The sequence below is a fragment of the Schistocerca piceifrons genome, chromosome 1, assembly GCF_021461385.2.
Source record: "Schistocerca piceifrons isolate TAMUIC-IGC-003096 chromosome 1, iqSchPice1.1, whole genome shotgun sequence".
In the NCBI taxonomy this organism is placed as follows: Eukaryota; Metazoa; Arthropoda; class Insecta; order Orthoptera; family Acrididae; genus Schistocerca; species Schistocerca piceifrons.
Genome location: NC_060138.1, coordinates 1,001,571,018 through 1,001,596,626, shown reverse-complemented (window position 1 = coordinate 1,001,596,626; position 25,609 = coordinate 1,001,571,018). Strand labels below are relative to the sequence as shown.

Below are 25,609 nucleotides of genomic sequence, written 5' to 3'. Positions count from 1 at the left end.
GTTGATGTCTTGGACACTAAACTCACCTGGTCTGAAAACGACGGAACGTATCTGGGACGCTGCAGATCGCGAGCTTCACCACCGGGTGCCCGTTAGCGTATGTTGCGACGTACCTCCGGAAATGTACCAAGGGTTTGTCGAGTTGTTGCCACTCAGAATCGCTGCTGCAGAGTGTTCCAAATGTGGACCATGATGCTATTAAGCAGGTGGTCGTAGTGCTGCGGTTCGTGTTGTACTACCAGGGTGAGTCAAATGAAAACCTTAAATTTGCAATAACAAATCGAAATTTCGCGCCGTTATCCTGTAAGTTGGTAAGCGCGCTACAAACAGCGTGCAGAATGGCCTGTATGTGGCAGCATAGTGCATATGCACACGTACCGTAGCAGTACCAGTATAAAGATGGCCTCCCCACTTGCGACTTGCACCAGGGAAGAACAGCGTTCTGTTATTCGGTTTTTGCGTAGTGAAGGTGTGAAACCTACTGAAATTCATCGACGAATGAAGGTTCAGTACGGTGATGCATGTTTGTCACAGCAGCAAGTCTACGAATGGAGTAGGAAGTTCGCAAATGGTGTGACTTCAGTGGAAGTTGCTCCTCGTCCACGTCAGGCACAACGAGTTGTGACTCCACAGAACAATGCAGCAGTTGAACCCATAGTGAAGGAAAACCGCCGAGTGACACTGAATGACATTGCAGCATGTTTACAGATGAGTCATGTATCAGCACACCACACTGTGCATGATGTGCTCCAGTTTAACAAAGTGTCTGCAAGATGGGTGCCACGGCACCTGACTCCTGAAATGAGAGAACGACGTGTTGATGCTTATGAAGAACTTCTTTGGTGCTTTGAACGAGAACGTGATGGCTTCCTTGCAAGAATCGTTACTGGGGACGAAACCTGGGTTCGCTTCCACCAACGAAGAGAGCGAACAAGGAATAGCGCCATTCCTCATCGCCAAAACCAAAGAAGTTTCGAACAGAACCATCAGCAGGGAAGGTAATGCTGACTCTCTTTTGGGGCGAAAAAGGCGTCATTTTGGAGCATTACATGCCTAGAAGAACCACTGTCTCCAGTGCATCATACATATATCTCCTAAAAAATCATCTGCGGCCTGCAATCAAATCAAAGGGACGTGGATTGCTGTCAGCAGGTGTCCTTTTGCAACATGACAATGCCAGGCCCCACACGGCCCGTACAACAGTTGCAACAATGACAGATCTGCATTTTGAGTGTCTTCCTCATCCACCATACTCACCAGACCTTGCCCCAAGTGATTTCTATATGTTTGGACCACTCAAAGACGGAATGGGAGGAAAGAAAGGTGCATGAGTGGTTGCGCGGGCTACCAAAAGAATGTTTTTCTAAAGGAATTTATGCACTTTGTAAGCGCTGGAGGACTTGCATTGAGCGTGCGGGAGATTACGTTGAAATGTGATACAGCTTTGTACCACTTCTGCCCAATGAATAATATTTTAAAAAAATATTTAAGGTTTTCATTTGGCTCACCCTCGTAATAAACGCCTATAAACAAGCTATTAAGTTTAGCTTAATTGACTGTCTCATCACAGAACGTGCAAGTTGGAGGCTTGCCTGCTCAGTGAATGAGGACAGGCGGTGATCTGTGGCAATTCTGATGACTGAGTACAGGCGCAAGTGTAGTGGTGTTCACTGTTTGGCGTACATCGTCGAAAATGGGACTCAGCAGCAGAGGACCCCTACGTGTTCCAGTGTTGACCCCAAAGAAGTCGTGAATGGCGTTTGCAATGTGCATGGGATCATCGGTATTGAGCATTGATTAACAGAAATGTGTCATCTGGCAGGATGAGTCACATTCCTTCTACACCAAATAGGAGGTCGTGTCTTGGTATACCGTCATCCGGGCAACCATCTGATCGGAGGTCGCTTTATTAATACCATTCAGTACATAGTTCAGTAAATTCATGGTTACTAGACGATGTCGTTCCCTTCCTGAGGGCAGGCAACAGTTGGGGCGCCATCCTTTTAACAGCTATATGACAGGGACGATGATATTTAACAAAACTATACAAACAATATTCTTACTGAGTCGTGTGTATTACGCAGATACTACTGTATACGTTGGATCGAACGCAATTTTAATAGGCAAGGGTACGTTAACGAAGTAGCAAGTTGCCAACACTCGTATCATTTTTAAGCAGTTAAGAGAAAACAGCCCAGTTTTTATTTCAATGTTTTTCTTCCCATGTTTTAATTTCAGCAATTTAATCCAAATCGTATCATTTCCATTCTCATTGTAATAACAGCCAGCAAGAGAGCTTAACCTCGGCACTTATCACGCACAGACATTCCAGCTCGCCCATGGTGTTATCATTAAGGAAAGTAATCTGCGTTGTGAACTCTTGCCGTTAGTCCTGTTCTCGCTTATTATCCAATCTTGCCGTACTACAACACAGATAAGAATAGTAAAGCATGTGGCAAGAAAAAATATTTAATATGTCCTCTTATTTGCAAAAGGAATTATGAATACACTTTTTTAGAGAGTTTCGAATCTTAATTTAACAAAGTCTCACATAGCACATATTCAGCAAGATTTATTAATCATATGAAACAGGGGTTATTGGGTAAGTGTTACGTTGTTGGTATTGGAACTTCAAAACTCTTCGCTCGTAATTAATAGTTTCGCCCATCTTTCAGGGCACCACGACCCGTCCCCCTGCTCTTCCCTTCCATCCAAAGAACAGTTGACCTTTTTATATTTTTACACAAATAAGCTTCCAACTTTTGGAAAAATAAAGTGGCATGGGAACTAAGGGTCTCGAAAACGGCAAGGAATTCTCAAAAATTACAAGCTATATTTAACACTGCACAGTTTTTAGTTGCTCGCCGGAGTTCCACGGTTTGCCATTCAGTGCAGGTATAGGCGACTCTTCACATGCTACCAGTAACATACCAAAGACAGTTTGTGAGTCCACAAATAGAACCGGAAAACAGAACGTTGAATGAGGCAAGGCAAACAGGGAATCATCCCCCACTAAGCAGAACGACAACTATGACGACCGAAAGAATCAGCGTCTAGCTAGCGCTGAATGCAAAATTGCAGTTGTCTGAATTCTGAGAGTGTGTATTGGACATCACATACGCTTCTTCCATTTACGAACGAGTGCTTTTCAGATAATGTATTCCTCTGAATTGCAAATTCTTGGAAGTTACGATAACACAGTGTACTAAATACCGAAGTAGACAAAATACTATGTTAAAATATTTTATTGTTATTAAAATCCTGGTATCTGTTGCACATGAAAAATAGGGGTTTATGGCAAGTTATATTAATGTGGAGAGATACTTACTGTGGACATGAAGAATCTCCAAAAGGAATTAATAGAATCGAGAATCTCCAAATAAAGTGGCCTACACACTGAACAACGATAAAAGAAGTCTTGAAAGGCATCATCGCGGTTCCGTCTGCCCTCCCATCTGAAAAGCCGATGATAAATCATATTTCGAAGCTCATCCTAAATCACTAAAAAACTGTCAACCCCGCGCCGCCAAGAACCGAACACTGGACCCACGACCGACTTCCTGCCCAACCCTACCGCCTGAAGAATTTTCAGTAACGCAAGCAGTGTATTCCACAGAAAGTACTCAGATACTAGAGCTGGGATAACGAACATATGATGTGTAACGCACAATACCGTTTCCGCCCTGGGGAACAGAGCAACCCTCTGGCATGAAACCACATGGTGTTAACCAATGAAATGTGCTGTAAACGGTGTTATTGTTAGCCCAGTGAATCATGCATGATACAGATAATACATTGCTTGCACGTAGGCTGCAGTATAAAGTTGTACTGTCTGATGGACGTCTTTATTATGTGGACCGTCTGTATGAATTACGAATGAACTGTACTCGCGTGTTAATACAAACTGACTTCTGCGATATGCTTTCCCACTGTTTGCAACCCGGGAAAACGACCTTCAACAAGGACAGAAGAAAGCGCAGCTGTGTGTACCTGAGCAGCCGCCCACCTTCTCTGCCCCTTCGGTAGCTCAGTTGGTAGAGCGGTGGACTGTAGTGGTTAACAGAGCAGATATCCATAGGTCGCTGGTTCAAATCCGGCCCGAAGGAATATTTTAATTTACTTGAATGACGACTATTATGTGTGCCTTTCGTGGGAAGCAAGGCAAATTTACATTAAATTCAAAACATATTTGAGAATCATAGTTTGTTAAGTAAACCTTGAAATTTATGTGACTGATGTCATCTCATTTTAGCAATTTTCTGTTCAAATGTTAAGTAAACCTTGAAATTTATGTGACTGATGTCATCTCATTTTAGCAATTTTCTGTTCAAACTTGATGCCTCGGGCAAGTTATTTAAATGTGTGATTTGATCCATTATAAATGGTTCTGAAAGCCTGCGACTGTGAAAAGAATAGGTTTGTTTATAAATAACTCATCTCCTACCAGTCATGAATTTCTTTATTTTATTTTTCGCACGACGCGTTTCGGGAAATGATTCCCATTTTCAAGTGCGTTTTTTATGTTTCTTATGTCATCCCTATGCGATGTTGTCGATGTGTGAGATTCTGCTTCATTTCGTTGGCTTTAGGTTTCCTTATGGTCCATATATGCAGAGTCTCTCACACACTAAACACCACACACAACTTCTTGTAGACTTTTAAACATCGAAAACATTTTGCATAAAAGTGTACAACAAGTTGTGTGCGATATTTAGTGTGTGTGAGACTCTGCACAAATGGACCATAAGGAAACTTAAAGTCAACGAAATGAAGCAGAATCTCACACATCGACAACATCACATAGGAATGACATAACAAACACAAAAAACGCACTTGAAAATGGGAATCATTTCCCGAAACGCGTCGTGCGAAAATAAAGAAAATCGAGACTGGTAGAAGATGAGTTATTTATAAACAAACCTATTTAAATATGTGTTACTATAACGTTCACGATTCATACCTCCGCACAGCAACACAGAAATTCATTGCCATATGCGTGTGGGTTCCATTGCAGCGTTTAATCGACGTGAGCGGTATATTCACCAAGGGCGATACTTCGTGTAAACCCACATTAAATGGATTTATCTTGCATTTTCCACTTCTGCAGCTGCGAAACTGGGTACCTCACTGTCGAAACCACTGTCGCTTTAAGTTTTTGCTGAGGCTCATTTTATATTTCACCTCTCATTTCCAGTAATACGACGCTGTCAGTGCGAATAAAATGGTTTTTACCACGGAAACCACACATTTAGAGACGTATGTTCGTATGATCACACTTGTTCCTTATCCTTTCGGGGATCGTCTCTTTCAGCTTGTCGCCGCTCAAAATCCTCTTGTATGTAGGACAAGGGTTCCGATAGCTGACATTTTGGATACACTGGAAGTATAAGGGGAAAAGAAAGATTGCTTAAAAGACAGCAAGTATCGAAATACATCTCAGAAAGTTGTTTCTAAATCAACGTTTGTATCAAAACATTGTATGAAATTGAAGCGTTGACCTTGGGTAAAATTGGAAACAAGAATCTAGAACCATCTGAAATACGAAGCTGTGGAAAGATGATAAAAAGTAAACGCGAGGAGAGAAATTTATGGAAAACCAGAAAATGTGATAAACACTGAGAAATTATTCTGAAATATTTAACTTTCCAACTGAAGGAAGAGTACAGTAGACCCATTTTATGTGTCTATACAGACATTACTGACTACGAAATGGGTGGGACGTATGTCGAGATGAAATAATCAGGAAGAGTCCATCAGTTAAAAGGCTGAAATTAAAAAAAAGTTTACAGGTTTTACTCATCTTGTGGCACGTTTATCTCTCCGAAAAATATCAGCTGTACAGTTTTCTGCTGTTCATGTTAAACTGCACGTATGTTGATTAATATTTGAGTCAATGCAAAGATCACAGAAATACAATACTGCCTTCTCTGCTGAAGTCCTACGATATTCAAACCAGTATTAGGTCTGAACTTACCTTGGTGGATATAACGGAGCTATCCTGACGTCATTAGTTCACGGACGTCAACGTATAAACGTTGATTGCAACAGGATGGCGCTTGCCGATTACTTGTTGCCAGTCTTCTGTGTAGTATTACTGAATTGCTCACATTGTGAACGAAATTACATTTTCAAACGCCCGAAAATCGGCAACTTTAATTTACTAACGTCGATGATTACATGTAAGATACGATTTCACCTATGAAGAGGAATCTGTGAAATCTTCATTGATGACGTTCTACCACAGGATTTCTTGCAAGAGTAAAAAAGAAAAAAAAAAATAAAATAATGACAACAAAAATATGAGTAGCATTAAAAGAAATAAATTCAATAAATAAATAAAATGAAGTCAACAAATACATAAAAAATAGAAACTAAAAATTTATAAAATAAAAATCAAATATCAAAAAAATAAAAATCTGGGTTTACTTTGACATATCAGAGAAAAAGAATGCAAGTTTTCGGTTTGAAGTTTACAAGTAATATATTGATACATGTAATAGAAAACTGAACGAAAAAAAAAATGCTCGCAGTTCTATAGTGAAAAACGATGTCACTAGTACAATAACTGACACTTATTGTTTTGTTAAAATCCAACGACCAGTTTCGAACTGGAGCATCTGCCTTTTACACGGGAGACAGAACCGATTTTCCACCACCATAGGGACACATCGAAATGTGATGCGAAATAATTAATTTCGGCATCATTTTAGAGCTTTTTTGCACTTTAAATAGTTTCAAAATACGCAGTTAACGAGAGAAGCGAACACTTGAAATTAACGTCGACGAAAAGTTAATTGGACGTGACACCCAACGAGGGGCTCGACACAAGCAGTGTAAGTATAAAATGTGTGTGGCCACTCAACTGATGTTCAGCCGAAAATGATATCGTCTATTCTACTTTTTCGTTAAGTGAAAGCGATGACCTGGAAGCAGGCTTGAAATAGTGCATTTCATCCTATAGGGTGATCTGAGCACATGGCGTCCGTTAACCACTGAATCAATTATTGAAAATTAAAGCATTAAGTCGATCGTTTTCCGTTCTTAGTGGGGCGCCAACTACAAGTATAGAAGGATAAACCACCATTTTTTACCGGAGAAGTTATCGCTGACAGAACGATGCTAGTGGCCTTCCCAACTACTGCAGCCCTTTCATGTCCTTCGACTCTCTTTTTTGTACACGTTGCACGTAGTCTTTCGCTCCCTGTACTTTATCCCTTCAGAATTTCAAAGAGAATATCACAGCCACCGTTGTCAAAAGATCTCTCTCAGTCTACAAATGCTGTAATCGTATGTTTCTCTTTTTTCCGGCTATCTTCTCAGATAACCTGTAGGGTCAATACTGATATGTACACATGTGGTGTCTGTTCTTTTGGACGTGTTTTTCCGACACATGTGTTGGGTCGAGACTCAGACCCAGATTTCCCGCCATAACAGCCTCGTCCATCCGAGCACTGTTCCCTCACAACCCAAACTCCAAGCCTTACAGTAATGAACAAAGTAAGAGCACATTGACTATCAGACCAATTGTGTGATTGGATTGAAGAGTTCCTAGTTAACAGAACGCAGCATGTCATTCTCAATGTAGAGAAGTCTTCCGAAGTAAGAGTGATTTCAGGTGTGCCGCAGGGGAGTGTCGTAGGACCATTGCTATTCACAATATACATAAATGACCTTGTGGATAACATCGGAAGTTCACTGAGGCTTTTTGCGGATGATGCTGTGGTATATCGAGAGTTTGTAACAATGGAAAATTGTACTGAAATGCAGGAGGATCTGCAGCGAATTGACGCATGGTGCAAGGAATGGCAATTGAATCTCAATGTAGACAAGTGTAATGTGCTGCGAATACATAGAAAGATAGATCCCTTATCATTTAGCTACAATATAGCAGGTCAGCAACTGGAAGCAGTTAATTCCGTAAATTATCTGGGAGTACGCATTAGGAGTGATTTAAAATGGAATGATCATATAAAGTTGATCGTCGATAAAGCAGATGCCAGACTAAGATTCATTGGAAGAATCCTAAGGAAATGCAATTCGAAAACAAAGGAAGTAGGTTACAGTACACTTGTTCGCCCACTGCTCGAATACTGCTCACCAGTGTGGGATCCATACCAGATAGGGTTGATAGAAGAGATAGAGAAGATCCAACGAAGAGCAGCGCGCTTCGTTACAGGATCATTTAGTACTCGCTTAAGCGTTACGGAGATGATAGATAAACTCCAGTGGAAGACACTGCAGGAGAGACGCTCAGTAGCTCGGTACGGGCTTTTGTTGAAGTTTCGAGAACATACCTTCACCGAGGAGTCAGGCAGTATATTGCTCCCTCCTACGTATATCTCCCGAAAAGACCATGAGGATAAAATCAGAGAGATTAGAGCTCACACAGAGGCATACCGACAATCCTTCTTTCCACGAACAAAACGAGACTGGAATAGAAGGGAGAACCGATACCGATAGAGGTACTCGAGGTACCCTCCGCCACACACCGTCAGGTGGTTTGCAGAGTATGGATGTAGATGTAGATGTAGATCAGAGGAAAGAAGCGTCAAGTGGCCAGGTTGGGAAACGTGGCCATTGCTTATTCGATGTCTTCAACAGTGCTACTTACTACCGAGAAGTGGCCAAAGTAGGTGTAATCGATACCATTAGTGTTTTCATTGATGCTGCCAAAGGAAGCTCGCTCCGACATCCTTCTGCGAAGGTTTTTCGATCGTCGGATGTAAGGAAAGTCACTCATATTACTTTAGTTGCTTCAATTTCATGTAGAGCAAAAGATTTTTGCGATATGACGGTTCACAATATGCCCTGTGGTTTACTGTCGTTTCTTTCGGTTGTATTGTTTCGCGTGCGAACCATTGAAACAGACATGGCGTCCGATCGGGGAAAATTGGCCACGCTACATTCAGGAAAAGTGGCCACTTTTTGCGAGGGATGGTCACTATTCCCGACAGTTCATTTTCAGTCTGCTTATCCCAATGAGAATTAGCTAATACGATATTTTATGCACACTATAACAACTGAAATTAAAACATTACAAATCATTTTATACACAAAACTAATATCCATTATCCTGTTCTTTTGCAACGGTTTGCAAGGACTTCAAGATACCAATAAGATACAACCGGAAAAAGAGCAACAAACAAGGGACCCTGTTGCGATGCAAAAGGCGACTGAGGCAGTAAATAATGATATAACATCCCTTTTTCAGCAGCAGCAAAACAGTTCAATATTCCAGTTTACACGCTAAGACGAAGAAATATAGGGAAAAATAGAAATGCAGTTGGCAATAAAAAGGCTTTAGGCACTTCAGGGTAGTGTTAAGTGAAGAACAAGAGCGAGAAATCCTTAACCACATTTTTGAAATGCAAAAGCGATATTGCGAAATTACTGTGAATGACCTACGGCGATTAGCATTCCAGTTGGCGGAGCGTAACAAAATACCACACCGTTTCAACAAAGAGCCTGAAATGGCAGGCAAAGACTGCGTGGCGTGCTTTAGAGAACGGCATCCTAATATTAGTCTTAGTTAGCCAGAATCTGCCTCTGTGGCTAGAGCGCAAGCGTTTAACAAGGTGATCGTAGACGAGTTCTTTGATATCCTTAAGACATTGCAAGATAAACGATTGTAATGTATATGAAACTGATATGTAGATGAAACCGGTCTTGTGACGGTTCAGACCAAGAACAGCAAAGTGTTTGCACTCAAAGAAGACGACAAGTCGGAGCCACTGCTTCAGCTGAGAATTGCTGTCGACTTTTGTAATGTGCATGTCTGCAGTAGGAAATTTCATTCACCCTTTCGTAATCTTCGCTAGACGAAGAATGAAGGCTGAACTTAGAAATGGGGCTCCGCCAGGAACAGAATTTGCGTGCCACTCTAGCGAGTGGATGTAGAATGAAATTTTTGGATTGGTTTGAACATTTTTTAAAACATGCAGAGCCAATTGCTGAAGATCCAGTTCTACTAATCTTAGATGGTCACTCTACCCATATTAATACTTCTCATTTGTTGACCTTTTTGTGCCAATAATGTACTGCAACATGCTTCTTTCTCGTTTGTATTACTGTTCTCCTAGCAATAATCAGTGGTGAAATAGAAACTATAAGCCTACCCATTCTCTTTAAACTTAAAAGTCTCTTTGGGAAAGGAGGCGAAGGACTAATCACTTTACCCCATCGGGTAGGGAAAAGTGGCCACTATGTAAACATTCAGAAAAACTTGTTTCGCAAATCAAACTGCCTTTTCCTGCTGCTAGTTATTTTATTAATCGCGTACGCGTTTCGCCTTCTCCTTTTCTAAGGCATCACAAGTGGGATCTATAATGACACAGTTTTGTTAGTTATAAATTATCAAACAGTTCACTTCGCGATTTTTTGTAAAAATGTAATAACTCAAGATTTGCTGATCTGCGTTTCCTCACATCTGGTCTGGAGGTCGCATTACCACTTTTATCACTGTTCTATATTTTTTGTGTTTTCGCCACCCACACACTCTTCAACATGTTTCTCACTCTTTTTGTGATGGACTATCGTTCTTCTGTCACTTGATACAACTATTTCGTCGTACACTTCTTTTCACAGCGTAAATATTGCGACTCCATTACGTGTATCATCATCTTTGGTATGTTTACCTATGTGTTGCCACCCTAACGAAGAATATGTTCGTTACTAACTTCTGTTTATGATGTTTATACCGTGTGTGTGTGTGTGTGTGTGTGTGTGTGTGTGTGTATGAGTGAGAGAGAGGGGGGGGGGAATAGAGCCGTTTTTTTTTGTTTTTTTTTGGGTGGGAGGTGGTTATACTCGCTGTTAACGAGTGGCTGAAAACTTTGGTGACAGCTGTTTTGACTTTTCGTTTCAGTATCCTGGGGAGGGGTCATGGATGAGAGAGTGTAAAGATGTTGGGTTCTGTTATTATTACGTTGAACAGTATTATTATATTTATCCTTTTTGCGAACATTATTCTATTATTTTATCTATTAGTGTAAATAATGAATTGCTTGGCATGTGTACTTGGTCATTCAACAGGTGCTTTTTATTGTTGATTCTAATTATTCTCATGTCATCTTCTCTAGTGGTTGGTCTGTGGTCATTTTCTCTTAGGTGTTCTGCAAATGTGGAGTGGTTCGTCCCATATTTCCATGTTCTCATTTCAGATACAAGGAACACATGAGAGCATGGAAATATGGGACAAACGAAGTGGTTCCTTCATCTTCGGAATCAAATCAGTCACAAGGACTTAAGTCCGGGGAGTATGGTGGACGGTACAGTACGTCCCAGTCCCATCGACCGAACAGAGGAGCCACAGTTGCGTTGTATGCGCCCGCGCATTGTCGTGGAAAATGATGAGTGGCTTGGGCCGAAAGTGTCGCCGCTTCTTTCGCAAAGCTGGTCGCAGGTGGTGTCTACTTTGAAGTACAGTAACAGGTGCAAACGTGTAACTCTTTTGTATCGGTTGTGCATAAATAGTTGCCACTATTCAAGTTCCAACCTTCTTGTATCCTATAATATATACTTTGACGTTAGCTATAAATATTTGGTTGATACCTTACAGTAGAGTGGTCACTTAAACCCACCTCCCCCAACTGACATAGCATCACCTATCCATGAACACATTACCCACACATCGTTATTCCCATAAGAGATCGGGTATGGTGTGCATCCGCACTGAAAGGACGGATCGGGAATCTAGATGTGTTAAAAATGTGTTCGTGGGTAAGTCTTGCTATAACAGTAGTGTGTGACAGGCTGGAAATTTGAGTTTGAAGGGAAGCGTGTTGGGGTGGTCGAGGCGGTCAATGTGACCAAATGTGTTCAGATGTGTGTGAAATCCTTAATTGCTAAGGTCATCAGTTCCTAAGCTTACACACTACTTAACCTAAATTATCCTAAGGACAAACACACACACCCATGCCCGAGGGAGGACTCGAACCTCCCCCGGGACCAGCCGCACAGTCCATGACTGTAGCGCTCTAGACCGCTCGGCTATCAATGCGGCCGTTTGCGTAAAGCGGGAAACCCGGGTCGAGTCCGGAACAAATGTTCACTCGTTACCATTGATACATTTCAATGTTCAAATGCGGCCAAGACTCTGAAATCTTCTAACAGTATTGCCTCACGCGTATTTACCTTTCTTCTGAACCCAAACTGTTGTCTGGTGAAAAATAAATAAATAAAAATAAAAATTAAACACCTTTCATCTTAAGAGACTATACTCTCATACATAAGTCGTAATACTGTACTACAGTTGAGATCTCTTCGAGATGTACTTGATTCTTACCGGAACTATACATCTCTCTCTCTCTCTCTCTCTCTCTCTCTCTCTCTCTCTCTCTCTCTCTCCCTCTCTCTCCCGTTTTTTTTCTTTTGGGTCATCACTCTTCTGAATGGTTTGATAGGGCCCGCCACGAATTCCTCTGCTCTGCCAACCTTTTCATCTCAGCTGTCTAAAGTACAATCGATCTACAGGCATGAAAACTGCAGACGAACATGAAAAACGAGAACCACGATCTTCGGGAGCAGCTCACCTGGCTTTCCACAAGCTAACCAGAGACGATGTGGCACTCGGTCGAGCCTTAAAAAATGGGACACCAATTTTGTTCCTGTAAACAAACGATTGGAAGCGAGATACAGACCGTCGAGTTAACAGGTTTAACGACGGTCGCCGATTCGGCTTTGAAGTCGTGGTTGGGGAGGGGAGGAGGGGGGGAAATTAAAACGATTAAGTGGTGTTCCAATAATGGCAGCTCCACGTCGCCGGCACCACTTCAGAAGAGAAGGGGGAAGAGGGATTGGGTACTGTAGCGGCGGGATAACGATTGGGTGGATTTTGATAGCGGAATGGCCGAATAATGGAGAGCGTTAATGTAATTTGGCGTAAGATGGATGCGCAGCAATAAATCTAGTGGCGGCGGCAGGTCGGTGTGGAGCGGGCCGGTGACCGGCGCAACAGCAGGCGAAGCGTGTCCCGGACCCGTGCGCCACATGGCGGCCCAGCACCTGTCGCGCGACAGACACGCGCCTCCCACAGGCGCGCCTAGGGAGCTACGATATTCGACCTTGGCGTGACTAGCAGCTGCGCCCCTCCGGTGTCTTCTGACATAGCGCCTCCCCCCCCCCCCCCTCCTACCTTATAAGTCTGAGCTGTCTGACTATGCTACGACAGCCCTACGATGTCTGTTAAATGGGCCATTAAAATTACACTACTGGCCATTAAAATTGCTACACCAAGAAGAAATGCAGATGATAAACGGGTATTCTTCGACAAACATACCACACTAGAGCTGACATGTGATTACATTTTCACGCAGTTTCAGTGCACAGATCCTGAGAAATCAGTACCCAGAACAACCACCTCTGGCCGTAATAACGGCCTTGATACGCATGGGCATTGAGTCAAACAGAGCTTGGATGGCGTGTATAGATACAGCTACCCAACACGATACCACAGTTCATCAAGAGTAGTGACTGGCGTATTGTGGCGAGCCAGTTGCTCGGCCACCATTGACCAGACGTTTTCAATTTGTGAGAGATCTGGAGAATGTGCTGGCCAGGGCATCAGTCGAACATTTTCTGTATCCAGAAAGGCCCGTATAGGACCTGCAACATGCGGTCTTGCATTGTCCAGCTGACATGTAGGGTTTCGCAGGGATCGAATGAAGGGTAGAACCACGGGTCGTAACACATCTGAAATGTAACGTCCACTGTTCAAAGTGCCGTCAGTGCGAACAAGAGGTGACCGAGACGTGTAACCAATGGCACCCCATACCACCGCGCCGGGTGATCCGCCAGCACGGCGATGACAAATACACGCTTCCAATGTGTTTTCACCGCGATGACGCCAAACACGGACGCGACCATCATGATACTGTAAACAGAACCTGGATTTATCCGAAAAAATGACGTTTTGCCATTCGTGCACCTAGGTTCGTCGTTGAGTTCACCATCGCAGCCGCTCCTGTCTGTGATGCAGCGTCAAGGGTAACCGCAGCCATGGTCTCCGAGCTGATAGTCCATGCTGCTGTAAACGTCGTCGAACCGTTCGTGCAGATCGTTGTCTTGCAAACGTCCCCATCTGTTGTCTCATGGATCGAGACGTGGCTGCACGATCCGTTATAGCCATGCGGATAAGATGCCTGTCATCTCGACTGCTAGCGATACGAGGCCGTTGGGATCCAGCACGGCGTTCCGTATTACCCTCCTGAACCCACCGATTCCATATTCTGCTAACAGCCATTGGATCTCGACCAACTCGAGCAGCAGTGTTGCGATACGATAAACCGCAATCACGATAGGCTACAATCCGACCTTTGTCAAAGTCGGAAACGTGATAGTACGCATTTCTCCTCCTTACACGAGGCATCACAACAACGTTTCGCTAGGCAACGCCGGTCAACTGCTGGTTGTGTATGAGAAATCGCTTGCAAACTTTCCTCATGTCAGCACGTTGTAGGTGTCGCCACCGGCGCTAATCTTGTGTGAATGCTCTGAAAAGCTAATCATTTGCCTATCACAGCATCGTCTTGCTGTCGGTTAAATTTCGCGTCTGTAGCACGTCATCTTCGTGGTGTAGCAATTTTAATGGCCAGTAGTGTACATATTGCCGACAATATAGCCCAACAACATTGCGCCCACACAATTTGCAACACATACTACTTCAAAAATGTCATATAACGGCCCTGAGCTGTTGAGAAAATACTTCATTTACACAGCCAGTTTCACTCGTCTGACCATAATCAGGTTCTCACATAAAAGTTTTCGCAGTGGCTCAACGCGGTGATATGACATTTGTCAAATATTAAGGAGATGTGGGGCACCACCTCCTCAAAACGTGTACTTCAAGACTACCAGGCATTACTGCGCCACTACTGTCCAGCAATGTTTTCGACAATGCAATTCCGAGTCAGAAGTTTTTACAAGGGGCACAGTACTGGCATAAAATGGACACACGCGAGCTAGTGCTAGTTAAGTGCGGATCTACTGCTTTTACATCACTCAAGGAATCAAGTTAAAGAGAACAAAAGAAATCTGGCTTTGTGAATGCGTTCTTTTTTTTAAGTAATCGGTATGCTTCAGAAAATTTAAAAGTGGACTGGTGTTTGCTGCACACATACCTGTTCCAGAATTTTACCAGAATCTCAAAACACGATTTCGAATATCTCGTACAAGCAATTTGTCCGAGAACTGCTAAGCCCGATACAAATGTGAGAGAATCTACACAAGTTACAACCAGACTGCCCTCGGTTTTTAGCTCTGGTGAATCGTACAGAAGTTTGTATACCTGTTTAAGGTACACTATTTATAAAGAAGCCTCATGGTATCAGAGATAGGCCCATACAACGCTTTGCTAGAAGGACTGAAAGATTTCGTTAAGGAAAGTTTGAAATAACACGACAGTTTTATATTATTTTTGTTCATCCGCAGACACCACTTTTTATACCGTCAAAACCTGCTTCAGGTGAAACTCATGACATCAAATACACAAACCACATGGATGAAGCACCTGCGCTTCCACTCCTTCTATGCATATTTTTGCCTCGCATTTGGCATAGGTTCGAGGACTTCATGTTGAGCTCATCAGAAACAGCTTGCCAACATTTTTTTTCGGGTTTTGACCGTTGTAGAGGCTACATTAATTTCGACGCCTCGTAGCTACGGCCGTACATGGATCGTACTTATAATACTTACAGTTCTCTCGTTTGCCCACTTTTCCATTACTATACACAACAAAAAACACATGCCATAGTATGTCAGCGCGAAAACATTCGAACGAAAGCGAAGCGATATTTTTCTCACTCAGGCACGTCACTGCAGCATTCTCTGTGACAGAAGTAGGAAACAAAGGCGAGGGCGAGAGGGAATCATTTACAGACAAGAAAAGAGATAGATATTGCCATTCAATCTCTTTATATAAAAGGCAGTGTCCTAGCTGACTGATTGACTCATCACAGAAGAGCCCAAACCGCTAAGGATAGAAACTTGAAGTTTGGAGAGGGTTGGATTTTATATTGTAGGCATCCTTTAAGAAGGGTTTGTCTGAAGTTCCACTCCTAAGGGCGTGAAATAGGAGATGAAAGGCTTTTTGAAGTTATGTAGCTACTAACGGACTTTTGAAGCTAAAAATATTAAAACTGGTATTTGGATTCTCAGCCAGAAAATAAAAAATACATGTTTCAGGATTTCTGGAAATTCAACCCCTAAGGGAGTGCAATAGGGGATAAAAATTTTGTATAAATTATTTCGATACATTAAAAAACATTGAGCTAAATTTATGAAAACTGGTATTTCACTTCTGGGATAGACATAAGGAAATATTTGTTAGGAGATGAAAGTTCCTATGGAAATATCTCCTCTACAACGCAAAAGGCATGATTAACAAACCAGAATCGCTTTTTGGTCAGAATTACAGTCGGAAGAGACCATGCTTATATGGGCTTAATTATCATAAGAGCTTAGAAGGTGTTGCAGTTTGTGAACCAACATAAAAATTCGATGAAATCAAAACAAAAAAAGTCTACGCGAGCGAAGCAGGGGGCGCTAAGCTAGTAATAAAATATTCTCCACCCACGGTGGACAACAACTCCTAGGCAACACGTCGGCAACTACCTGCAACAGCCTGCAACATCAGCAATATTGCCCAACCATACAGGAAAATTGCAGTACATTGAAGCAATGTTGACGGCAACGCTATTGCCGTAAAATAACGCCCATCTAAAATCACTTTTCGGCAAAGTATCCTTCGTGATGCTTCGTATCCGACAACATCGGTTGCATGATACCCAACTCGCGCTTTTCTCATGATCCAACCTGAAAGCCATGAATCAAGGCAGGCAATCAGTTAGAGTATTTCTTGCCTTCCCCGAAAAAGATTTGAGCAGAGCCACATCTGCGCTTCTTATCGAAAGTGTAATCGTATTGGGTATCAAGAGGAATTGTGACTGGATTAAGGCTTTCTTTGCAGGGAGGACACAGAATGTTATCTTGGATGGAGAGTCATCGACATTTCTAGAAGTAGCTTGCGGGCAATATTAACAGTAACCTAACATATTACACAGATGATACAGTTATCTATAGTGAAGTACTGCCCGCAGCTCGTGGTCTAGTGGCTAGTGTGTGTGTGTGTGTGTGTGTGTGTGTGTGTGTGTGTGTGTGTGTGAAATCATATGGGACTTAACTGCTAAGGTCATCAGTCATTAAGCTTACTCACTACTTAACCTAAATTATCCTAAGGACGAATACACACACACCCATGCCCGAGGGAGGACTCGAACCTCCGCCGGGACCAGCCGCACAGTCCATGACTGCAGCGCCCAAGACCGCTCGGCTAATCCCGCGCGGTCTAGTGGCTAGTGTTGGTGCATCTGGACCACAGGGTCCCGGTTTCGATTCCCGGCCAGGTTGGGAATTTTCTCCGCCCGGTTGGGAATTTTCTCCGCCCGGGGACTGGGTGTTTGTTGTCCTCATCATTTCATCACCATCATTCTTGACAGTTTCTAGATTGGATTGAGTTAAAAATTGGGCTGTGTAAAAATTGGGACTTTATACGGGCGCTGATGATTCAAATGGTTCAAATAGCTCTGAGCACTATGGGACTTAACTTCTAAGGTCATCAGTCCCCTAGAACTTAGAACTACTTAAACCTAACTAACCTAGGGACATCACACACCTCCATGCCCGAGGCAGGATTCGAACCTGCGACCGTAGCGGTCACGCAGTTCCAGACTGTAACGCCTAGAACCGAACGGCCACTCCGGCCGGCGGCGCTGATGACTGCGTAGTTGAGCGCCCCCCCCCCCCCCCCCCCCCACAAAGTGATCATCATCATCATCATCATCATCATCATCTATAGTGAAGCACTGTTTGAAAAAAAGGGCGCTAACATTCAGTTGGATCTTGAAAAGTTGTTAAACTGGAGGAGAGTTTGGCAACTTGCTTTAAATGTTCTGGCGTGAATAAGTGTGAACTTCACAAATTGCGAAAACATTGTATCCTGTGATTACAACGTCAATGAGTCAGAAATAGAAGCCGGCCGCTGTGACCGAGCGGTTCTAGGCGCTTCGGTCCGGAACCGCGCTGCTGCTACGGTCGCAGGTTCGAATCCTGCCTCGGGCATGGATGTGTGTGATGTCCTTAGGTTAGTTAGGTTTAAGTAGTTCTAAGTCTAGGAGACTGATGACCTCAGATGTTAAGTCCCATAGTGCTTAGAACCATTTGAACCACAAATGGAATCAGTCAAATAGTAGAAATAACAGGGTGTAACGGTTTGTTGGGATATGAAATGGGAGGGTCAAATGTAGGTTAAGCAGGTGATAGATTTAGGCAAAGGACGAGAGAGGCATATCTGACGCCGTTGATAATGGAAGCAAGACTGAAGAAAAATCAAAACAACTACATAAGATCTGTCGATCTGGAAAATGCGTTCGTCAATGCAAAATGTTCGAAATCCGGAGAAAAATAGGAGTAAGCTATAGGAAAAGACCGTAATATACAAATATACAAGGACCAGGAGAGAACAATAAGACTGGAAGACCAAGAACGAAGTGCACAGGTTAAAAAGGGTGCAAGACAGACATGTAGTGTTCCGTACCTGCTGTTCAATCTATACGCCGAAGAAGCAATGACGCAAATGAAGAAGGATCCTAGAGCGGATTAAAATACAAGATGATAGGTTATCAGTGATAAGATTCGCTGATGACACTGTTGCCTCAGTGAGAGTGAAGAAGAGTTACAGGATCTGTTGAATGGAATGAAGAGTCTAATGAGTAAAGAATAAGGATTGAGAGAAAATCGAAGAAAGACGAAAGTAATGAGAAGTAGCAGAAATGAGAACAGCGAGAGACTTAACATCAGAACTGGTGATCACGAAGTAGATGAAGTTAAGGAATTCTGCTACCTAGGCAGCAAAATAGCCCATGACGGACGGAACAAGGAGGACATCAAAAGCAAACCCGCAATGGCAAAAAGGGAATTCCTGGCCAAGAAAAGTCTGCTAGTATCAAACATAGGTTTTAATTTGAGGAAGAAATTTCTGACAATGTACGTTTGGAGCACAGCATTGCACAGCAGTGAGACATGGACTGCGGGAAAACAGGAACAGTTTAAAATAGAAGCATTTGAGATGTGGTGTTACAGAAGAATGTTGAAAATTAGGTGAACTGTTAAGGTAAGGAATGAGGAGGTTCTCTGCAGAATCGGCGAGGAAAGGAATATATGGAAAATATTGACAACAAGAAGAGACAGAATGACAGAACATCTGTTAAGACATCAGAGACTAACTTCCATGGTATTAGAAGGAGCTGTAGAGGGTAAAAAGTATAGAGGAAAACAGAGACTGGAATACATCCAGCAAATAACTGAGGACATAGGTTGTGCTACTCTGAGATGGAAAAGTTGGCACAGGAGGGAAATTCGTAGCGGACCGCACCAAACCAGTCTAAAGCTGATGACTGAAAAAATACTTCGGTTCATTGGTGGGTTACTGGAGAAATGTAATCAGTCTACCAAGGAAAATGCTGACAAAGCAGTCATGTGACCAGTTCTAGAGTATGGGTCAAGTGTGTTTGACTAATACGAAAGAGGACTAACATAGGTTATTAAAGACACTCGTATACAAAGAAGGGCAGCATTAATGGTCACTGGGTTGAGTCACATTAGAGCGTCACGGAGACGCTGGAAAAACTGAACTGATAGACGCTCGAAGATATACGTAAAATATTTAAGAACCAGCTTTAAATATGAATCTAAGAACATACCAAAACTCCTACGTATTCCTCCCGTACCTATCGCGAAGACAAGATTAAACTAATCACAGCGCGTACAGAGGCGTTTAAGGGGGTTTACCGGTCTGGGAACCTTATTTTATGCTCACGTTCAACTTTTTCTGTAAGAAGTGATTTTTTCCACACAAATCTTAAGCGCTGTGGAGTATAGAGGTAAATGAACGGAAGCGACCGGCAGCACGCGATAACTCCAAGTGACAAAACACAGCCACTGGTATTGACGTGGTAGTGGCTTAGGGTGGTGCCGTCAGTCTTCCCCAAGAATGGACTACTTTGAACTGAAACTTTTTGGGATTCTGTCGCTGAAGGGTGTGAGACATTCAGGTTATCCTTAGTTCCCAAATGAATATGGAGGTCGCTGTGATCACTGTTTTGACAGGAATACGGCCAACGCCCTCTCCTATTTCTTCCTCTAACAGCTTATGCTACGTTTCTAAAGACGTTGCCAGTAAGATGTCACAACGCTAATCTGTGCTCCCTACTTGCGACACCATTTGCAGCTCTACTACTACATCTTACTACTGCAAGCACGTAAGTTCAGTTTTCATTCGTCGCCATTCGTTCGCTTGCTGTCATTTCCGGAAATCACCGAGAACCGAAATCGCGGCTGTCAGCTCGGGGTTTTTTCCTCAGACGCTGCCCGAATAAGAGTTTCTTGGGACCCACGGGCCGCCTTTTCTTGTGTTGACTGGTGTAACCTGTGTCCTGTGTAGAAAAGGCGGTCGTGCGGGCTCAGACGGATACCACATTTTCTCACTTTCGTACTGACAGGGACCTAGAAACCAAAAACTGCGCGCTGGTTAGTTACAGCAGCAGTACTTATAACAGCCTCGTACACGACGTGCTCTGTAGTCGTGACTCCCTCAATTCGAAAATCGAGTACAAGCTTCACAAACAAAGGGGAAATAAAATGCACCATCATTCTCCAGTCAATGGAACCTCCCCACCTTCAGCATACCAGAAAGCAAGAAACAAATAACGCACACCGGGAACGCATGAGCTTGCAAACTTTGAAAGGCTGCAATGCGTGTCGCATGCGGCATATTAGTGACGTGACGTGAAAAGGTCACAAAACTTTGCAAATGTCGCAACTGTGACCAGCCGTACAGCAGGTGTTTCGGACTCTTGCATCTCGCATCCGCAGTTTGGAATTACTTTCACTGTGCAATGAGAAGAATTTCTCATCCCTCTTATCTCGAATCTGGACAACATGTGAAGAAAAATGTCCTGTACGATGTTCAATGAACTCCGACGCATTGTACCATGTAATTATGACCGCTCTGTAATATTAAAAGGTGCAAATATTTTTTGTTTTGCAAATATATTCGGAAGAGGAGTAATTGTCGCGTAAAAGAGAGGAAAATTAAAATTTAACGTTCTGCGATAAGATGGTCAACAGACGCTAAGGTCTGTATTACACTATCAAATTTCTTTGTCCAATATCTTTGTCAAATATCTTTGTCCAAGTAATTTGATGGTGTAATAGGGAACTTTGTCAAATGTCGTCAAATATTTCATCAAATCAAGGGCCTCGCTGTAGATTTGATCAAAGAAGTCGCTTGTCTTCTGTACACTGCAATGTGAAATATTACCACGTGGAGCGCTAGCATCGCTGCAGCATTTTGTCATCTGTAGTGATTTTATAAACATTGCCGGTAAATACAATTGGTTGTACCGACAACTACAAAATTAATAGAGATGTATAAAGCTGATGAGGCGCTTTACAACGTGAGGCACCCTGAATACAAAAATAGATTAAGAAGATTGGAGACCTAACCTAACCTAACTCTCTCCTGTAGCAAGGAATCTGAATGTTACAGTGAGCCTGTCTTCTACAGATGTAGCAGTTCTTAAGTGAATATTGTGCTTTGTGATATGAGGATACACTTCACTGAGCACATACAGAAATGTATGCTCATCCATTCTTAAGTAATTGATGTACGACTTGACGTCCTCCACTATAAGCTCACGTAACAAGTTTTGTTGAATGCTTTTATCGTGTCGTCGTAAAACCCACGGTTTCCCCGCGCTTCTCTTCCGCACGTGCACACAGTGCAACTGTGGTACATGCAACTGCTGCGGTTGTTGTCAGCCATCTTGAACTTTGACGAAAAATATGATGACTGTGTAATACCCCTTCTAGTGCTACGTCAAAGATCTTTGTCAAATATATGTGAAGGAATATTTGATCACATCTTTGATCAAATCTTTGACAAAGAAATCTGATTGAGTAATACCGGCCTAAGCACGTGCTCGGATTAGACGACGATGGAAAAGAAATCAGTCCTGGTCATGTTTCAGGAAACATCCGCCTTAAGCGATTTATGAAAACCGTCAAGTACTTAAATTATCTATGACCTAACAGGGAGTTGAGCCCGATCCTCCCTATTGCGCGTCTAGCGCCTTAACCTGTGGAATACGTCTCTCTCTCTCTCTCTCTCTCTCTCTCTCTCTCTCTCTCTCTCTCTCCCCCCCCCCCCTCTCAAATGCACATAACTGTACGGTAACACCTATAAAAATGAGAAAGAACCGCGTAGTATCTGATTACAAGGTCAGCGGTGAAAATCTGCTTTTACTTCTCCCTCTATCTCTCAGTGTCTTCCCTACAACCCTCCGCAGAATTTTCATTTCTGTGGTTTCCACAAGCCTTCTAATTTTTGATGTTTCAAGTCTTGTCTCAATTGTGAATGTCTTTTTGGTCTCGCTATTGTTTTACATATTTTTGCCCTTGCATGAGTTCCTGTACGTTTGTATTTCGAAACTGTATCACTGAAACATCCTGCCACTTCGTTTGCTTGTTCTCTAACCTCTCTTTCGACACTTCACTGCTGGACAATTCAATACCAGGGAATTTAAATGTCATTACATGTTGAATAATTTTTTCATCTATCTCCAGGTTGCTTCTGATTCCACAGATATGCTGATATATTTAATTTTCTGAGTGGATATGGCTATATTTAGGTTTCTGGCTGTCACATTAAATATTCGTAAAAGTTTATGCCTGTTATTTCCTCTATCTGATAGAAGAACTTCGTCCCCCATTCTATAACCACTGCCAGCCAATACCTTTTTTATCGCCTCGTCCATGACTATACTAAAGAGCAGTAGGTTCAAAGAGTCAACTTTTGAATACCACTATTAACTGCTACGTAGCTAGTTAACCTGGAACCAATATTCGCCTGGATGTAGTTCTTGAAATAAATGTCTTAATTGTTTTTATTAAGCTGGAAGGAATGCCTGGACTGTAGAACAGATTTACCACATCATTTCACTGAATTCTATCGAAAGCCTTCTATAAGTCAATAAAACAAAGATAAGCTGGTCTGTTGTATTCAGTGAACGTATCTACAACCTGTCTAAGAATGGATCTGTGCGTGACCTATCAGATCTATAACCATCCTGCCCCTAAGCAAAGGTTCTACTGTTTTTTTATTTTATTTTATATTACTTTTGTTATGAGTTTAAGAGTTGAACTGAGTAGATTTATCCATCGGTAATTTGACGGATTTTTCCTACGTCCTTTTTTGTACACGAGGACTGTAAGAGTAGTTCTCCATTAACTTGGAATTTTATTACGAATTATAACATTGTTAACCGACTTGGTTAATTGTTCAGTAAGTGGATATCCTCCATACTTCAATAATTCATTGGGAATCCCATCTTCCTCTGGAGAGTAGCTTTTTTCTTTTTTTTTAAGCAAACTTACAGCTTCTTCTACGTCTGCATGTGCAATACTTACACCAATGTTTACTTGTATACTGATCTCTGATTTATTTCCGTTTCCTGGTAGTTTTTCTTATCCATAAACAACTCTGTTAAATATTCAACCCATGCTACCTCATTTATGTCATTCACTTTCAAAGTTTCATACAGGGTGGTTTTGCTAAACGGGCACCAACTGCACGAAACGATGCCTGCTAGGAAAAGGCGCAAAAAGAGTCATACGGACAAGTGCGCTGAGATGCGTTCCATAGCAGGTACACCCACCTGACGGTGCCGATAAACGATCTTTGACAGTGTAAGTTTCAATACGATCTTTGACAGTGTAGGTCTCAATGGTTGAAAGCTCACATGAGAACACACGAGGCAAACAGGAATGTCGTGTCTGTACTAGTTTTTCAGCTCCACACTCAAGAGGGCAGTGAGCTGGAGCACTATAATGAAGTAGCCGCATTGACCTTAGTGCTACCAAAGACACAACTTACAGCAGAGGAGGCAACGTTACCCGCAAGAAGTGCGGATATGTCTCGCCTGTAAGGCGTCATGGAAGGATAACTGGTTCCACGAGGCGGTCGCCAATAATCCCGGGCCATACGTTGTGGCTGAACCGATGCTGATGGTTCGCTGCTCGCCATATCATGAGGATTTTCCATATCCCACAGGTGAATGTTGTGAAGGTCGACGATACCTTCCCTCGTAAAGATAGCCCCATTTGTAAACAGGACCGACGATAGAAGTCCCAGCACCGTGGCGTGTGCGACGAACCAGCGACAAAACTGTCGCCACGGAGGCAGTCCGTAGGTAACAAAACCTGCACGCGTCGTCAGTGATACGGATAGTGGAAGTTGTCTTGGAGAATGTTCCACACGGTCATCTGGCTTACCCCATTCTGGTCGACCAATGCCGGGTGCTGGTACCTGGGTCACTGTCAAAGATCTTTTGCTTCGACTTTCAAGTGGGTATAGCTACCTCGCAACGCATTTCCAGCCATATCTACATATAATCTTTTTTGTTCCTTATCATCTCAGGGATCGTTGGCTACAGTTCGTGCACATCAGCACAATCACCCTGTAGATGTAGTTAATAATTACTTTGCTCAACAGCGAATCTTACATACAGTAGCCTCCCCCTCCCCCCTCCCCTCCCCCCCCCCCCCCCAAGTTTGGAAACCCCGTGCTGCATACTGCAACGGAGCAAGATGGGAGTGAAATACGTGAGTTATTAGTTAGAGTACAGGATATGATGCTCAGATAGCGATTAATAACGACACAGTGTTGCAGGCTACAGATAATTATTGTACATATACATACATATTGGTATTGCTCAGTTTTATATAAACTGACTTTATCTATCCAAGCAGCTCTACCAAACACTCCACGTGGCGCAAACAGACGGCACGACTTTTAGAGATACTATTTTTTTTACAGTTGTGTTCACTTGTAGTTCCGTTTGTATGAAGGTAGAACAAGCCGTGAAAGAAGGTAGTACACGCACCGAAAGTAATTAAAAAGGGCCCCAGTCAGATTCCTTATTATTCACATGTAAAGATAATCACTTTGCACCAACAAGGCAAGCCTGCGACCAATACCAAAGAAACTGAAGATATTCATTAGGGGATTTGCCAAGACCATACGCCGTCATCGAGATACAGGCTCCTATGATGATCATTCCCGATCAGGAGTACCCAGGAAAATATCTGAAAGCTAGTAAAAGTATTTAGTAGTGACCAGTAAATATAAGAGATTCAAAAGTCTTCGGGAATTGTACGCTGAACTAAACATAACTAGAGATACACTAGTGAGTGGTCAACAATGAGATGCCACCTGGCAAGAATACAACCTCCAGCGTTATGTGGCAGCAAGGAAACCGTTGTTGCGCCCTGTTAACAAGGAGAAAAAGGCTTCCCTGGGCTAACAGACATCAACACTGAACAGCAGGGGAACCAAACGTTTTATCATGCGTTTCTCCAGGGACGTGCCAAGACACTTGTTTTACACCTGACTGGGAAAGAGTTTCTTTTGTAACACGGCACGTACGCGAAACTGTGACAGAACTACGTGAAGTCTGTGGGTTCGCAGAAAATTTTGAAAAACGTGGAATGGCCTATC

The 25,609-nt window shown here is 42.7% G+C and overlaps 1 protein-coding gene and 1 non-coding gene across 2 annotated transcripts in view; one reads left to right on the top strand and one right to left on the bottom strand.

Moving 5' to 3' along the window:
* Nucleotides 1–25,609, bottom strand: part of LOC124793932 (protein neuralized) — an 881,057-nt gene that overhangs the window by 551,790 nt on the left and 303,658 nt on the right. The window lies entirely within an intron of this gene.
* On the top strand, nt 4,017–4,106 carry Trnay-gua. Its single transcript is given in 2 exon segments — nt 4,017–4,053; nt 4,071–4,106. It is a non-coding gene; the product is annotated as a tRNA-Tyr (tRNA).